Source organism: Sceloporus occidentalis, unplaced genomic scaffold (assembly GCF_023333645.1).
Source record: "Sceloporus occidentalis isolate IW3139 unplaced genomic scaffold, rSceOcc1.0.p SCAF_20, whole genome shotgun sequence".
Lineage (NCBI taxonomy): Eukaryota > Metazoa > Chordata > Lepidosauria > Squamata > Phrynosomatidae > Sceloporus > Sceloporus occidentalis.
In genome coordinates this window covers 6761149-6778461 of record NW_028317000.1, presented here as the reverse complement: position 1 = coordinate 6778461, position 17313 = coordinate 6761149, and positions in this window count along the sequence as shown.

Below are 17313 nucleotides of genomic sequence, written 5' to 3'. Positions count from 1 at the left end.
TCAGCTCCACCTTCCCTTCCCATCGACAACATGTGTTGCTGTTCCAATTCTTGCTGCTCCCCCTCCTGCTGCAGCTGTTCTCCTTGTTGTTGCAAAAAGTGTGGTTGTTCTCCTTGTTGTTGCAAGAAGTGTTGTTGCTCCCCTTGTTGTTGTCGCCAGTCTTGTTGCTGTGAGCCCTGCTGTTGCTCTTGTCCTTCCTCCTGCTGCTGTGGCCAGTCCAGCTGTTGCTGCTCCCCTTGCTGCGATTCCAGTTGTTGTGGTTCCTCCTGCTGTGGTTCCAAATGCTGTTATCCAAAGCAATGCAAATGCTGAAGAATCCCAGGGAAAGCTTGGGCATCCATCGACCGGGACATTCACTAAGTAAATTTTGAGAATGAAAGATGATGTCCCTCCATCATCTTCTTTCACTCTTTATGGTCTTATTTCACAATGGCCTTTCTATTCTTATCTTAACATACTGAATACCTGGAAGCTTTGCACCTGCCTCCTTTGCTCTTTTTAATGCCATTCATTTTCTCTTTCTGCACTCTTTCCTGTTTTATATTTGAAGGAGGCATGTTTCTTGTGTGTCTGAAACAGCTTTGTTTTGAGCATACCATTGTTTGGAATATTCTCTTTTTGTGTTTTCTGTATTGAAAGACCCCCTCCAAGTTTATGCCTGAAAGATAATAAAATTCCAAACCGTAATATATGATGTCATTTGCTTTATTTCCTTACCCCTTTCAAATGAGGGTGTGTTACCCATAACAACACTTGAGCTTTTTGAAGCCTGCTTTGTGCGGAGAACATCTCCTCGGTTGCCCCTAATATTCCTCTAGTGGAAAATGCTACTATGAGAGGTCTTCAGTACATGCAGTTAGTCAATGTATATTAAGGTGAAAAAAGTACATTTGCCATTGCTCTGGCTTCTGAGGGGGAGAAGAGAGTGCACACAGCTCCATCATGTTGAGGACCCAGAGGCTGGTGATGAATTCTCCATCCATGTTCCTACTGCCATTGCTTTGGCCTTTGAGGGAGAGAAAGGCAGCCAGGTACAGCTCCACCAAGGGGTGAGAGGCCCTCTCTCCATTTTTCAACTGCTATTGCTCTGGAATCATCACCCTCATCATCACCATCACCATCACCATCATCAATCATCATCATCATCGCCTGCTTACCTGTCTCTTTCCAAGGCTTATGCTGCAGGATACAACATAGGAGTTTATCGCACCGGCCCCTGGAATGGGCCTGCCAAATTAAAAAAGGGAGCATGATGAGAATGAGAGGCAGCATAGAATGCAGTTTACAGCACAGTTTATCGCTGCCAGACGTTCGCATCACGTTCCCCAGGCAGCGATTTTCATGAACTGTTTAGAAGCGTTCCTGAAAATCGGCCCCTCTCGGATGCATCCGGAACATGATGGTACTTCTGGTGGCAGCGGTGGCAGTGTTCTCTTATGTGGTAAACTGCGTTCTATGATGCCTCCTGTTCCCATCACGCCCTCTTTTGTAACTCAACAGACCCGTTCCAGGGGCCTGTGTGATAAAGTATAGAGATGATAATATGTGATACAACCGAACATGTGAAACCATTTAAACACATAAGTTAAAATACACAAACACAGAAAATATATGTAGGGGAGCCATGGTGGCCATAGAGCAAAATACAGTGCCACCCAAAATCCACAAGACAGTGATGTAATTATTCATTAAGTTTCTTCTGGAATGAAGCAATGGGTAATCTTAACAGTTTTCTTCCTGCCGCAACTTATGCGCAAAACTGTGCATGAACTTTTGGAACAGACAACAGATTTTCTCTGCAGAGAATGGTGTTTTCTATACAAATCAGCCACATACAAATTTTGTGCAGGATAAAGCCCAATGACGGCAGTTTCTGCACAGGAAAAAACATTTTCCAATATGCATTGTCGGCACGGGAAATAAAGTTTCATAGAAATCTACATAGAAATGTGTTTTTTCTGCTGTTTTCTGCACAAACAAGTGCATGTGAATTTTGCACAGAATAAGTTATAAACTGGGAACGTTCTTGTTAGTTCTGGATTCCTCTCATCACGTTTCTCAACAGTCATATAACATGCTTTTCAACCATCTGGCAATTATTTTCAAGTATTCATTCCATCCCTAGGGCTGGTTAATACATGGATAGGAGGCCTTCGAAAAGACCGTGCATGGGTCTCCAAGTGAGGCTAGGGAAGAATCCTGCCTCAGTCCCAGGAGAGCTGTTGTCAGAGTTGACAACATTGGGACGGAGTAAGTGTGTGCAACTATGTGGTGGCCACATGGTCCACCCCATATACGTATCAAGGCCAAAGACCTCCATTTTCCTCCGCAGTCCCTCTCAAAGTGATGGCAAGAAGTGACCATCACTTTCTGTCCCCATTTTGAGAGGGGCTGTGGAAGAAAATGGAAGCATTTGTACAGGGTTCCTGGGCGTTTGTGAACACGTTCTATTTTAACACATTTTCACACATCTAGGGACTCTCTGTGTGATTTTGGTGCAAAAATTGCCTGTGAATCCATGCTATTTTTAAGAATGGATTTGGGGCTTGGGAGGACTAGTGGTGGCCTTCTGGGGCCACAAAAGTGGGTTTCAAGGGCCATGTGAGACTAGTTACTATAAATTGCATTCACTAGGATAACAAGACCAGTGGTTTCATTCTAGTCTCAAAAGCCAGGCAACTTACAATTCTATTTTTCCTGTCCTTCCACCTTTTCTAACCAAGGTTTGAAATGTTCTAGTTCTCTGGAAAAGAGAGACAACTGTGATTTTTCAGTAATGGATTCTGCGTATGTGTCCTGTGGACAATGCAGCTAACTCCGCACTCCTAAAATAATGCACATTCCTCCTATTCATCCCTCTTTTGGCCTAATCAATATCATTTATCCAGCATGAAATCTTTATTTGGTGGTCCCTCCACATTCACTGGGGTCAGGGTTGAAGGACCCGGAACAGTGAATGCAAGCTACAGGAAAAGAGAATCCACCTCAACATTAGGAGAAACCTTCTGACAGTAAGAGCTGTTCTACACTGGAGAGTGGTGGGATCTCCTTCTTTGGAGGTCTTTAAACAGAGACTGGATGGTCATCTGTCAGGAATGCTTTGATTGAGAGTTCCTGCATGGCAGAATGGGGGTTGAACTGGATGGCCCTTGTGGTCTCTTCCAACTCTAGGATCCTATTACGTTATGACCTCCATGAATTTGGAAAAACAGGAAATAAAAAAACCACTATTCTTTTTAACTAAGAGAACACCTCTCTAGGAATCTGCAGGTTCTCCAGTACAACTCTGTGGTTAGCATCTGCCAGAAGGTGATCATAAAGTCATGCTTCATAACCAACAAATGCCCAAAGAAGTGTTTTTCTAGGAACTTCTAGGTTCTCCAGCACAACTCTATGGTCAACGTCCGGCAGAGTTGCGCTGGAAGACCTAGTGATTTCTAGATCAATCAATCCGCAAATAATCAAATCCGCAAAAATTAAAGCCATGAATGTGGAGGGCCAACCGTACTATACATTCCACATGTGAAGAATGAAGACACATCATTTCATACAAGGCAGTGTCCTATATTCCTTCCCATGCTTGCTACACAAAACCCCTTCAATGGAGATACTAGGCTTTGGACCTGGCACATTCTCCATAAAAAGGCTGAGATGGCAAGGATGTCATTTGAAGTCTTCAGTCTTGAAATCAGACAGACAGGGACTATAACAGTCGCCATCTCTGAGTAAGACATACGCTTTACTCGCTGAGCAATATTTTCCCCAGTTCAATTAAAAGAAATTCCAGAACATCAGGTAGAGTGTTAACTTTTATTATGCCCCTGTGTCTGTTGTGAGAAGTTACATAAAGACAAGAGATCTAGAAAGAGTTGTAAGAGAAAAGAGATTAGCCCATGTGCTGAGACAATGAGTAAATCAGATGCACATCAGATATGCTTCCTCCACAACATAAAGAGGAGGGTGGAAGAATGTATTGCTAATTAAAGGAGACGGGCACATTGCTTAAGGCGCTGAAGTTGGCGAAGTAGTCTGCGAAGGGAGTCGACTGGTGTTTGTCAGCGAAGGTGGTGCTTCTAAGATCGCCGGGCTGCAGAATCCAGCTTGCATCCCGAGCTTTCATTCATGTTGTTCAGCAGCAGTGTTGCTTAGGATAGCAGCAAGAAGAGACACAACAGCTGGAATCACAACAGGGGATGCAGCAAGGGGAGGCGCAGGGATCGTAGCAGGAAGACTGGCCACAAGAGCATGGATTGTAGCAAGAGGTGCAGGAGCAAGAACATGGATCGTAGTAGGAGGACTGGCCACAAGAGCGTGGCTTGCAGCAAGAGGTGCAGGAGTCACAACATGAATCACAGCAGGAGGACTGGCCATAAGAGCATGGCTTGCAGCATGAGGAAGGGCAGCAGGAACAGCAGTGATCGCAGCAGGAGGATTGGTCACAACAGCAGTTGGAATAGCAAGACATGTTTGCAATGGGAAAGGAAGGTGGCGCTGAAAGAGAGCAAGGGATTTCCCTTCAACAATGCACAACATCTTCGGATATATTATACATCATCTATTGCATTGCGTTAAGGAGACCAAAATATATGTGTGTTAATTTGACTCTTTTTTTTTAACTGGTGTATATCTCTTCATAGATATATTTATCATTAAAGGGACTGGTTCCATCCTATAATAATAATAATAATAATAATAATAACAATAATAATAATAATTATTTTATCCCACCTCTCCCACAGGATCGAGGCGGCTTACAACACAATAAAATACAGTAATACAAAATATATTGATGCAAAATAAAACCCACTGTCCCTCCCTACAAACAATAACATTATAATCCCACATATTATATTATAATACACTTTAGAAAAAGGAAGGTGAACACGTTAGAAAAAGTTAATCGCAGTTCTAGACGTCTGATTTTGACAGACCCCAGAAATTAAAAGACGTTTAGTAAACCAGAGACGATATTTCCAATGAAGACGCCGTTTCTCGATTATGAAAGAAGCGAAGTCTTCATGCATGAAATCATGGGTTCAAGCTCAGCCATTCTTTCTGTTCACCATCTCTTTGGTCCACCAAAGTAAGTATAGGTTAGTAAGGGTAGTTTTAACTTTGGAAAGAGAAGGAACACGAGAAGAGAAGGAACAAATAAGAAAGACTGAACACTTGAACAGAGCTTACCTTCTTTAGCGGTAGGTACTGATGCGGATGCTAGGTCCAGGGAGTGAATGAAGGATCCATTGCAGGCGGCCTTTTTATTTAGCTCTCTGCATCATTTACCAGCAATGAGGCATTTCTCAAGAATGATGATGCCTCCATAGGATAGGCCAAGGAGGCACCACCTGAGGTTATGTGGCTCTTGACGTGTCTTCGTCTCTTTCATTTCCAAAAATTATATGATTCACGATATTCTGCCTGTAATTCATCTGTTAATAACACAACACCATTCATTCTTTACCAGTCGCATACTTGAAAGATTACTTCTATGGAGTCATTCGTAAAAATTTCCACGAATGTATCTGGAATATACTATAAGAAGAACAGAAGAAAGAGAGATGCATGACCTATATTTTATATACACTCATCCCTCCATATTTGCGGATTTGATTATTCACGGATTTGATTCATATGTTCTCTCTAGGAATCTCTAGGTCCTCCAGTGCAACTCTATGGTCAACTTTAACTATACATTGAACTGAAAGACCTAGAGATTCCTAGAGAGAATACTCTACTAGGCCTTTGTAGCTCCTCCGGCGCAATTTCTATGGTCAGTGTCTGTTGAACGTTGACCATAGAGTTGCTCTGGAGGACCTAGAGATTCCTAGAATGGTGTTTTTGTTATTTCCACTTTTTCCTTATTCACAGGGGTCTTGTGCCCCTAACCCTAGCAAATATGGATTTATGTATTCCTATCCTATCCTATCCTATCCTATCCTATCCTATCCTATCCTATCCTATCCTATCCTATCCTATCCTTTATAACTGATAATGGCTTGAATTCTAATGATTTCTTTCAAGGAGAGTAATCTCATTGAATAAATTATTGAATGGCGAGTAAACAGATAGGTAAATCTGAGAGAAGGAATGGATCCCCTCTAGTTGCAGCTAATAGGAATCAGGCTAATGTAAGCGAGAGGAGGTATACTGTGGGTCCTAATAGAGATCATAGATTTCATTATCTGTTGATTCGTCATTCAATGGTTCACTTGGGTCTACTTCAGTTGGGACAAGCTCAACAGAATCTGGTCATTATATGTATGTATATGCATATAGGTCCCATTATATTGATGAATGTGATGCTGGAGGAGAGGTCTGCAGATACTGGGGATGGACAAAAAGACAAATTAATCCGTCCAAGAGCAAATCAAGCCTCAGATCTCACTAGCAACCAAAATGACTAAACCGAGGCCATTGCACTTTGGTAAATATCACGAGACAACACTGAAAGAGATGTCCATGGTGGGTAAAAGTGGAAGGTGGCAGGAAAAGAGAAAGACTACATTGTAGACAGATTAATTCAGTCAAGGAAGCCATGGCCATCCTGAATTGGCAAGACCTGAGCAGGGCAGTGGATGACCAAGGCTCTTGGAGGTCTCTCCTTCATAGGGTCGCCATCAGTGACCATCATGATGACCAACAACTCCAAATGGGCTATATTACTTCTTACCACTTGAAGGCCCACTTTTCTAAATGCATGAAAATGATGAACTATTCTGTCATGCCGTGCGGTGAAACTGAATTGTCACCTGGGCACCAATTGTCATCTGGGCTTGCTGAGGGTTGGTTACATCTCATCCCTAGTTGACCCCTTCCTTGATGCTTCATCATGTATCTGGATAACAGTCATAATGTTGCTACTAACCCCCCCAAGGGCGCCATACATACCTAGTTTGACTTCACTAGTTGTCATCTATCTTCCCTAGTAGCATCACGTGGATTTCCTGTTGAGTGCATACATGTCTTGAAGTCACCTGTGTAAAATTTATGCTGATCTTGTGATTTTCAGAGGTTTTTGTTGTCCAAGAAATACCCAGAGGTGTTTCTTCTGGTTCCTTCCTCTGAAATATAGCCGATAGCATCTGGTACTCATTGGTGGTCTCCCATCTGACTACTAACTAAGGCTGACCCTGGTTAGGTTCCATGGTCAGGTGGGATCTGCTGATTTTAGAGTATTTAGGTCCTGAAATCCCTGTTGGGAAGGAGGAACAATTGCAATGCAAACCCACATCTTTCCAGGAGGTCAAGCCTTGCCGTCTGATCTCATTCCAAGCCCTGAATATTCATCACATTTAATGAATCCCTTGACTGTGTTTCAAGACTCATGAGCAAATTACCATGTTTTCAGCTGGATCTAGGCTTAATAACAGACCATGCGAATGGACTTTGTTAGTCAGGGATGCACCGACCAGATGATGTCACAGAGCATGGAAGCGCATCGTGATGGCAGAGGAAATGTAGGCCATGCTTTGGCGCTTCCTCACTTCCTCAAGGAAGGCTGCTTGGACCACATTTCACTCACTTCACTGCCTCTTTCTTACAATCATCTACTAGTAAGTAAGGTAAGAGAGACTCCACTGATCCTTATTATTTGGGTATTTTAGGGTGGTTACTGCATCCGAGACTTGTGTTTTAAGAAGGTCTGCAAGGCTTAATTTGTTTGATTTTAGTGCCAACGAAAGTTGTACTGTATCAAGATTCCTTCCCCTTTAGGATATCATTTCTGACTTAAGGCAAAGCTAAGACTAGCCTATCATGGGTTTTTCTTTGCAAGATTTGTTCAGAGTGGGTTAGCCCTTGTCTTCAGGGTTGTTTAGACTGTGAGTTCCTGCATGGCAGAATGGGGTTAGACTGGATGGCCCTTCTGGTCTCTTCCAACTCTATGATTCTTCGGAGGCTGAGAGTGTCCAACTTGCCTTGGATCTCCCAAATGGCTTCCTTAGCTGAGCAGGGATTTGAACCTTACTTAATGCTTAAACCACTAAGGTCTAATCTGCACTGCAGAAATAATGCAATTTTGTACCCTTTTAACTGCCATGGCTCAATGCTGTGGCATTCTGGGATTTGTAGTTTGGTGAGATATTTAGCCACCTATATCAGAGCGCCACAACCAAATGCAAAGCCCAGGGTTCTCTCGGATGGCGCCAAGGCCATTAAATCCATGTTGAGCGGCATTATTTCTGCAGTGAAGTTTTGATCCCATGGGGTCTCTCAGAAATTCGGTCTTCTTTTCTATTGTCTCCAGAATGTATGACTCTATCACTGGCTATATTAATAAAATGGAGCAGGAGGCAAAATATTTCCAAATGTGAGATATCTCTGTATTTAGATAATAATAATAATAATAATAATAATAATAATAATAATACTTTCCCCCAAATCTCGTCTTCACACTAGAAAGATTTGCCCTCCAAAGGCGGATGTGGCAGACAACCCAGGTAAAGAAGTAATATGTACAGTGGTTTCTTAAGCACAGTTGATCTTCTGTATCCACAGATATTTTTTATCCATCAATTCAACCATCCACATCTTGCAAATTATACACACACACACACACACACACACACACACACACCTCAAAAGCAGACCTTGATTTTGCCATTTTGTATAAGGGACACCATTTCCCATAATGCTGTATTTAATAGGGCTTGAGCATCCATAGAGTTTAGTATCCACAAGATGTCCACATATTTTTTAGGCATCCACAGAAGGTCCTGGAACCAAACCCCAGCAGATTTGAAGGGCTCACTGCAATTTCTTTGAGCGTGTGTATCGAAGAACCATGTTTAGCCTCCCACAAACCTCAACTTCAATTCATATAGGGCTGTGTCTTGCTTCTATTTTAGCATTGCCCTCATTCCATAAAGATGGGCCATAGCGACTGTTGCAGCGGTTGCTCTTCCTGCTGCAGGACTGCACTTCTCTGCTGCTCTGTACCCTGTTGTTGCGAACAGTCCTGCTGCTCCCCTTGCTATTGCTAGTCATGCTGTCCCCCTTGCTGCAGCCAGACATGCTGCGATCCCTGTTGCAAATCCTGCTGCAAACATAATAAATAATAATAAATAAAAGTTTTATTTTTATACCGCCCTTCTTCAAATCAGGGCGGTGCACAACAGAGTTAACAACACAATACATCAAAGCAAATGCAATATACAAAAAACCATATCACAATAAAAACCTAGACATATTAAAAACATTACAACCTCGTGCCAGGCTAATGCTGGCAGAAGGAAAGGGGGGAGGTGAGTAAACAATCTTGCTGTGACCCCTGTTGCAAATCCTGCTGCAAACAATCCTGCTACTGTGACCCTTGTTGCAAGTCTTGTTGCAGCCAGTCCTGCTGTGATCCCTGTTGCAAACTTTGCTGCAGCCAATCTTGCTGCGACCCCTGTTGCAAATCTTGCTGCAAACAGTCTTGCTGCGATTCTTGCTGCAAACAGTCCTGCTGCGAACCTTGTTCCAAAAAGTCCTGCTGCAAACAATCCTGTTGCGACTCCTGCTGCAGCACCAAGTCTTGCTGCAGCCAGAGTTGCTGCGAACCATGCTGTTCCTCTGGGAAGTCCTGTTGCAAGACTCAGAGCAAGGGTTGCTGCGGCACGAAATGCTAAGGAACCAGCAAGACTCCAAGCCTGCCAGTTTTAATCACATTGCCAGAGGTTGCAATTCTTCTTAAGACGATCAAGATATTTCATTCCACCAAAAGGGCTGCTCGGAGCTGTTCGCTTGCTACCTTCAGAGTCCCCTCTGCTTCTTCCTCTTGGTGTATTGGGCCCTTGTTCGGTCGCAACATTTTCTGTTTCCAGTCTTGCACTGCTGCTGCACTAAATAAGCTTTGAACCTCCCTCCTTCGCACACCTATTACCTTCTCCTTGTCTTCTCTTTAATTGCTTTTCCATGTGCATATTACCCACGAAGGAGGGAAGCCTATTTTGTCTGTCTAGGGTGGAGTTTTTCCTGTTCTCCTCTTTGTGTTGGCTCTCTTTTTACCATTGTGCTTCAATAAAATCCTAAAAACTCAACTTGTTATTCTCCTGGACTGTCATTCTCAAGGCTCCCCTTTTAAATATCTTTGTGTTTCCACCAAGCAATGGTGTGATCTGAATGCAATTCAGGCATTGCTTTGACCTTTTCATGACATAAGAAGGAACTAAGAGTGAATGTCATCTTGGAACCAGAGGGAAATTGCTGAAAGGCGGTGGGTGGAAGACGTTTTCTTGCTCATCTGACAAATGATATGAGACACTCCCAAAAATAAAGTGAACGTCCTGGATGCCTTCTGCCATCAAAGATGCATCCATGCATACATCTATACACCCATTTATTTTATTTTATTTTATTTTATTTTATTTTATTTTATTTTATTTTATTTTATTTTTAGGTCTCCTTGGTTGCTCAGCACCTCTTTCTCAATGCTACAAACACGTCTATTCTCTTGGCCCCTCAGGTGTTGTGTTTCTAAGATCACTGGGGATGTAAAAGCCATTTACCAACTCCCTCTGACCCATCTCTAGACAATGGCTATGGGTTATCAGCATATCTCTAAAGCGTTAAAATATTCAGGGAAGGAGATGGTCATGAGAGTTCAGAACCTCACCTGACTTCTAAGGTTCTTTGAAGCCAGATCTCCATTTGATTTTCCCCGCGCAGGACTATCATGTTGGTGTCATATACCCAAGATAAGTTCAAAAGCACAAGGACTTGTACTTCTTTTGGCTGTTGTGCAATGGATTTCTTCAGTTCATGGTTCCATAAATGGAGTTTCCTAAGTATATCCATCTCACATAGACCACAGTCCTATAGTTAGTCTCAACTAGAGTGCTGTTGTTGAACCAACTGGATTAATCTATGGTGTTGATGCACCATTCAACACACAACCAAAGGGATTCCAGCCATATTGTTTCACATTCTTGAATGGTGCACAACTCTTTGTTGGTGCCTTCAGTGCACTATTTTATTCACTGGGGTTGAAGAAACTGCCACTGGACATTCCCCACTGAACAAAGGACAATAAGCCTGCATGGATACACCATTGGTGGCACAATGCCAGCATTCAAGCATATTGGTGGCTACACCATTGGTGGCACAATGTCAGTATTGGAGCATGTTCGTGGATACACCACTGGTGGCTCAATGTCAGTATTAGAGCATGTTGGTGGATACACCATTGGTGGCACAGTGCCAGTATTCGAGCATGTTGGTGGATACACCATTGGTGGATCAATGCCAGTATTCAGCAGAAGAGTGTTGTAGCTCAACCACCTTGTAACTGTGGGAGTGTAGACTTGACCACATGAGCACATCATGGCATCTCAGCCCATGCACTATGGCATTCTATGAATAGCATAATGTGTATACATACAGTCAGCCCTCCGTATCCGTGGATTTGATATCCATGGATTCAACCATCCATGGCTTGAAAATATTTTAAGAAATGTATGAATTCCAAAAAGCAAACCTTGATTTTGCCATTTTATATAATGTACACCATTTTAATATGTCATCGAACATATGGGAATTGGGCATCCACAGATCTGGTATCCACAGGGAGTCCTCTAATCAAACTCCAGCAGATACCAAGGGCCCACTATATTTTACTTGACAAACACCATGAACACGTTGACTAAATATATTTGAATCAAATCTACTAAAAAATTTGCAGGAGGAGCAATAGGGGATCTCCTTTACTCCTAAGTATCAGATGGAGTCCACTTGGTTAGGACAGGTAGTGGCAAGATACCAAGGGAAGGTGAAGCAAAAGGTCATTCTCAAGGGGAGTTAACCTTGGCGTTGGTTGTGACTCCCCATGTTTTATTCATAGTATTCTCATCCTGAAGCCTAAGCTGTTTTCCTATACTCTTGGTTTTTCCTTATGCATCAAAGATGGAAGGGGGGGGGGGCAACTGTTTCAGCCTGAAGATCAAAATCAATTGCAGAGTTCTGGGGCGGGGGCACAGTTTATGAAAAGCAGGATGAAAGCCAAAAGAGTGGGACCCAAAATACTAGTCTATGAGCAATGTCTCTTCTGTATGCTGCAGTCTGGTATGGCAAAACAGGTTTCCACTAATACTAGCCTTAAGCCAGTCTCTAGATCTTCTAAGGTGATTCAGAGGCTTGACAGATGAGCAGCTCTGTGCCACCCGTCTTTACCCTGAGTCGGTGCTTCAGAATCCGCAAGCTGCAGCACCGATGCGCTGCCAAAAAGAGGCTGCCTAGAGCGCCTTCTTGTTTCCAGCATTGCAAACAGGGAAGGACACCGCCATGACACCACTTCCTGCTTGCGACGTCTGGATGCTGCGCTGCGCTTGCGTCATCATAGCACCCCCCATGTGGACCGGAGGCCACCATGATGGTGACGACGACGCGTTACGGTTTGGGAGCATGCGGTTGTTGCATGCTCCTGAACACTAGTTTTGGTCTGATTACAGCACTTCCCACAGGTCTGTACTGGGCCTAAGTGAAATATTTTATGGGAGTAGAACATCAAGCCAGGTCCCACCAGCCACCATTATCGTCATCCTCCTAGTATACCGAAGGCACCCTAGAAGGTGATAACAAAGTTCCTCCAACCCTGATGAGGTATTACATCGGTCTCACACGACATTATACTTTTTACAAGTTTATGTCAAAAAGTATCCACCGTTCCCTTATACAAGGAGTTCCCCATTCATCCGCAGCATTGCAGACCAGATAAATCATAGAATCATAGAATCATAGAGTTGGAAGAGACCACAAGGGCCATCCAGTCCAACCCCCTGCCATGCAGGAACTCTCAATCAAAGCACCCCTGACAGATGGCCATCCAGCCTCTGCTTAAAGATCTCCAAGGAAGGAGAATCAACTACACTCCGAGGAAGGAGTGTGTTCCACTGTCGAACAGCCCTTACAGTCAGGAAGCACCTCCTAATGTTGAGGGGAATCTCTTTTCCTGGAGCTTGCATCCATTGCTCCGGGTCCTAGTCACTGGAGCAGCAGAAAACAAGCTTGCTCTCTTGGAGTGGGACCAACTCTCATGAAACAAAATGTTCCCTTGCCTTGTTTCTTCTATCTTTCCTTCTCAGACTGGCTACATAAAACCCTTCAAATGGAGATGCTGGGGACTGATTCTGAGGTGTCTGCTTTCACATGGTAACGTTCTGAAAGATGTCCATCCATCTTTTGTTTAAAGATCGCCACAGAAGGAAAGTGAACTACCCCCCAAGACAGTCTGCTCAATTGGGGTAATAGTTCTGCTATTACAATGTTGAACAGTTCTTACAGTAAATAAGTTCTTCCTGGCACTTATGTGGAATCTGTTTTCTTGTAATTTGAACCCATAATTTTGTTCTTCTAATGGAGCAGGGGAAATTAAGCTTGCTCTATATCCTACATCTCTTCAGATATTTGAAGATGGCTATCATGTTACCTCTCATTTTCTAAACAAACCCAGCTCCCTTAGTTGTTTCTCATAAGGCTTGGTTTCCAGCTTTATCTTGGACACCCTTCCCTGGACATGTTCCATATTTTCAATATCCGTTGGGCCCATTCACTGCCTTTCTTTTTAAGGAAAATAAATCCAGCAGGACAAGATACTACGGTTTAGTATTTTATTATCAGTAGGTATTCAGAGAAGTTCCAGGATAACAGAACAAGTATTGAAAGAACTGGAAGAGAAGAGAGTACATTGTGTCCTCTAGGGCTGCTGCCACACTGGAGAATTAATGCAGTTTGGCATCACTTTAACGGTCATGGCGCAATCTTATGGAATCCTAGGATTTGTAGTTTGTTGTGGCACCAGAGTTCTTTGTCGGAGAAGGCTAAGTATCTGACAAAGCGACAAACCCCAGCTTTCCACATTGTTGAGCCATGGCAGTTAATGCGGTGTCGACTTGCATCAATTCTCCTGTGCAGATGAAGCCCAGGACAATAACAAGAAAATGATAGTAGAGATGCAAATAGCATGCCTCCTTCATCAAGTGCAGCAAATAAACATCTAGAGGAATCCATGGGTAACTAAAGGAGGCAGGTACAAAGCTTGAGGAGCTTATGGGACCATTGCAATGGACTTCTGGGGTTCCCAGTTCTTCAGCACCTGCATTGCTTAGGATAGCAAGAACAAGTATCACAGCAGGATGAGCCACAACAGCTAGAATCACAGCAGGGTTTGCAGCAAGAAGTATGACAGCTGGAATAGCAGGGATCACAGGAGGACTGGCTGCAACAGCATGGTTTGCAGCAAGAGGAGGTACAGGAGCAAGAACATGGATCATAGGAGCAGGACTGATCACAAGAGCATGGTTTGCAGCAAGAGGAAGGGCAGCAGCAAGAACATGGTTCATGGCAGGACTGGCCACAAGAGCATGGTTTGCAGCAAGAGGAAGGGCAGCAGCAAGAACATGGTTCATGGCAGGACTGGCCACAAGAGCATGGTTTGCAGCAAGAGGAAGGGCAGCAGCAAGAACATGGTTCATGGCAGGACTGGCCACAAGAGCATGGTTTGCAGCAAGAGGAAGGGCAGCAGCAAGAACATGGTTCATGGCAGGACTGGCCACAAGAGCATGGTTTGCAGCAAGAGGAAGGGCAGCAGCAAGAACATGGTTCATGGCAGGACTGGCCACAAGAGCATGGTTTGCAGCAAGAGGAAGGGCAGCAGCAAGAACATGGTTCATGGCAGGACTGGCCACAAGAGCATGGTTTGCAGCAAGAAGAGGGACAGGGGCAACAACCTGAATCACAACAGCAGGACTGGCCACAAGAGCATGACTTGCAGCAAGAGGAAGGGCAGCAGCGACAGCAGTGATCACAAGAGCAGGACTGGCCACAAGAGCATGGTGAGGTACAACACTCCTTGCAAGAGGATGGGGAGCAGGAACATCTGGAACAGCACATGTTTCCAATGGGGAGTGAAGAAGGCAAGCTGAAAGATTCAAGAGATCTGGTATGAACCATGAACAACATACTTGGAAACATTAGGCATGATAGATTGTTGACTCAAGATGATGTGAAGATGATTTGAAATCCCTATCCACATTGACCTACCTAGTGCAGGTATGCATACACAGACATATATATCTATATATCTACTATACAGATATATATATATCTATATATCTATACAGATATAGATAGATATAGATGCTGCTTGGCCACATGTGTCCTAGAGTATGGAGAGTATGGCTACCTACTTTCTCTATTTTGAAAACAAACATACAAACAAATAAATCCTTCCTTCAAAATACACTAAGACCTAGAGTCTGGTTCATCCAGGTGTTCCAAATGTCAACCGAGACAATTATCTCAAAAAAGATGAAACAAATAAGACTGAACACTGGAACAGAGCCTACCGTATTCAGAAATGGGAACCGGTGGATATACTGGATCCAGTGAATGAGTGAAATACCCCACCATTGGGGACCTTTTTATACAGTTCTCGGCATCTTCCATGAGCAATGAGGCCCTACTTAAGAATGAGGTGGCCTTCATTATCCCTTAGTGGCCTCCATTCTCATCTGGTGTGTTGTCCATTGTCCACAGCTGTAATTTGGTAAAAGTATATGATAATTAATATTTTGGTAATAACAGTGGAAGTCATGCCCCTGACCAACAATGTTTAGAGGAGGCCATTAAAAATACCCAATTATACTGAGATACTGAGATGAGAGGTCATCATATGAGTTTCTCATTGTCATCCCAAACCTAAATATTCTATAAACCCCCTTAATTTTCCTCTTGACTCAGAACATCTGTCATTTGTTTCTTCATGTGATAAAACTCTAAGACCACCAATTGTGTAGGTCAAAAAAATTAAATGTTCTGATATGTCAGAACCCCATGATAGGTTCACCTTAGGTTCACCATAAGCTGGAAATGACTTGAAGGCACACAACACAGTGACATGGGAAGTAATAGTGCCACTATATTCTGCTCTGGTCAGGCCCCACCTGGAATATTGCGTCCAGTTTTGGGCACCACAATTCAAAAAGGATGTTGAGAAACTGGAGCACGTCCAAAGGAGGGTGGCTAAAATGGTGAAGGGTCTGGAAGCCATGCCCTACGAGGAACGACTTAGGGAGCTGTGGATGTTTAGCCTGGAGAAGAGAAGGCTAAGAGGTGATATGATAGCCCTGTTTAAATATTTGAAGGGATGTCATATTGAGGAAGGAGCAAGCTTGTTTTCTGCTGCTCCAGAGACTCGGACCTGGAACATTGGATGCAAGCTCCAAGGAAAAGAGATTCCACCTCAACATTAGGAGGAACTTACTGACAGTAAGAGCTGTCCAACAGTGGAAGATACTCCCTCTGAATGTAGTGGAGTCTCCTTCCTTGGAGGTCTTTAAACAGAGGCTGGATGGCCATCTGTCAGGGATGCTTTGATTTGGATTTCCTGCATGGCAGAATGGGGTTGGACTGGATGGCCCTTGCAGTCTCTTCCAACTCTATTATTCTATGATTCTATGAAAGACATGGATATGGCATTTGAAGAACTCCTGAGGAGCTAAGTGAGGTCCCTGCTCCTCTACAGTTGTTCATCCTAGTTCTTGTGGGACAAAGACTGTCAGAAACCTCTAGGTTTCTTCGGAAGTCCCTACAGATGAAGGACTTGCTCTGTGTTCAGCTATAGGAAAATGGCTAGAAGTTTGGCTGCTGGTCCTCTCATTCTATTGACCAGAAAATGGCCAGGTTTGCGTGGCCAAATGTGGGAAAAGTTGAGGATTTTTTTTTGTGGGAGGATTTTATTCATTGCATGGTCAATAGTGAACGCCAACTTCCATAGTGATGAATATCTGTGTTGTGTTGCCTTAACTCCACAAGCCCTGAGTTATTCCATTGTAATTCACCAACAGGATACTAGCCATAATTTTGGACTGAATCCTGTGGTTAGTTCCGACAAGCGTAGACTCATTGTATCAGTTATAAAGTGGTAAGTCAACGTATGACCTAAAAACCCTCAAGGCACCAGATCCAGGCTGGTCTTGGAAGCTAAGCAGGGTCAGCTCTGCTTAGTACTTGGATGGGAGACAGTCAACAAATGACAGCTTCTGTAGGCTAAATTTTGGAGGAAGGAACTGGCAAAACCACCTCTGAGTATTACTAGCCTAAGAAAACCCTACAAAATGTATGGGCCACCATAGGTCAATAACTGACTTGAAGGCACATATATACACACAAGTCCAAGTATAGATCAGTCTCATTGGTCCAACAGGTTTATTTTAGGTGGGACTAACAATTAGGATTCAGATATAAAATAGATATTGAAATACATAATATGGTGTGTGCATGTGTGTATGGACATAAGGAATATATATTCAAGTTATGGTTGTCGTGTGCCTTCAAGAT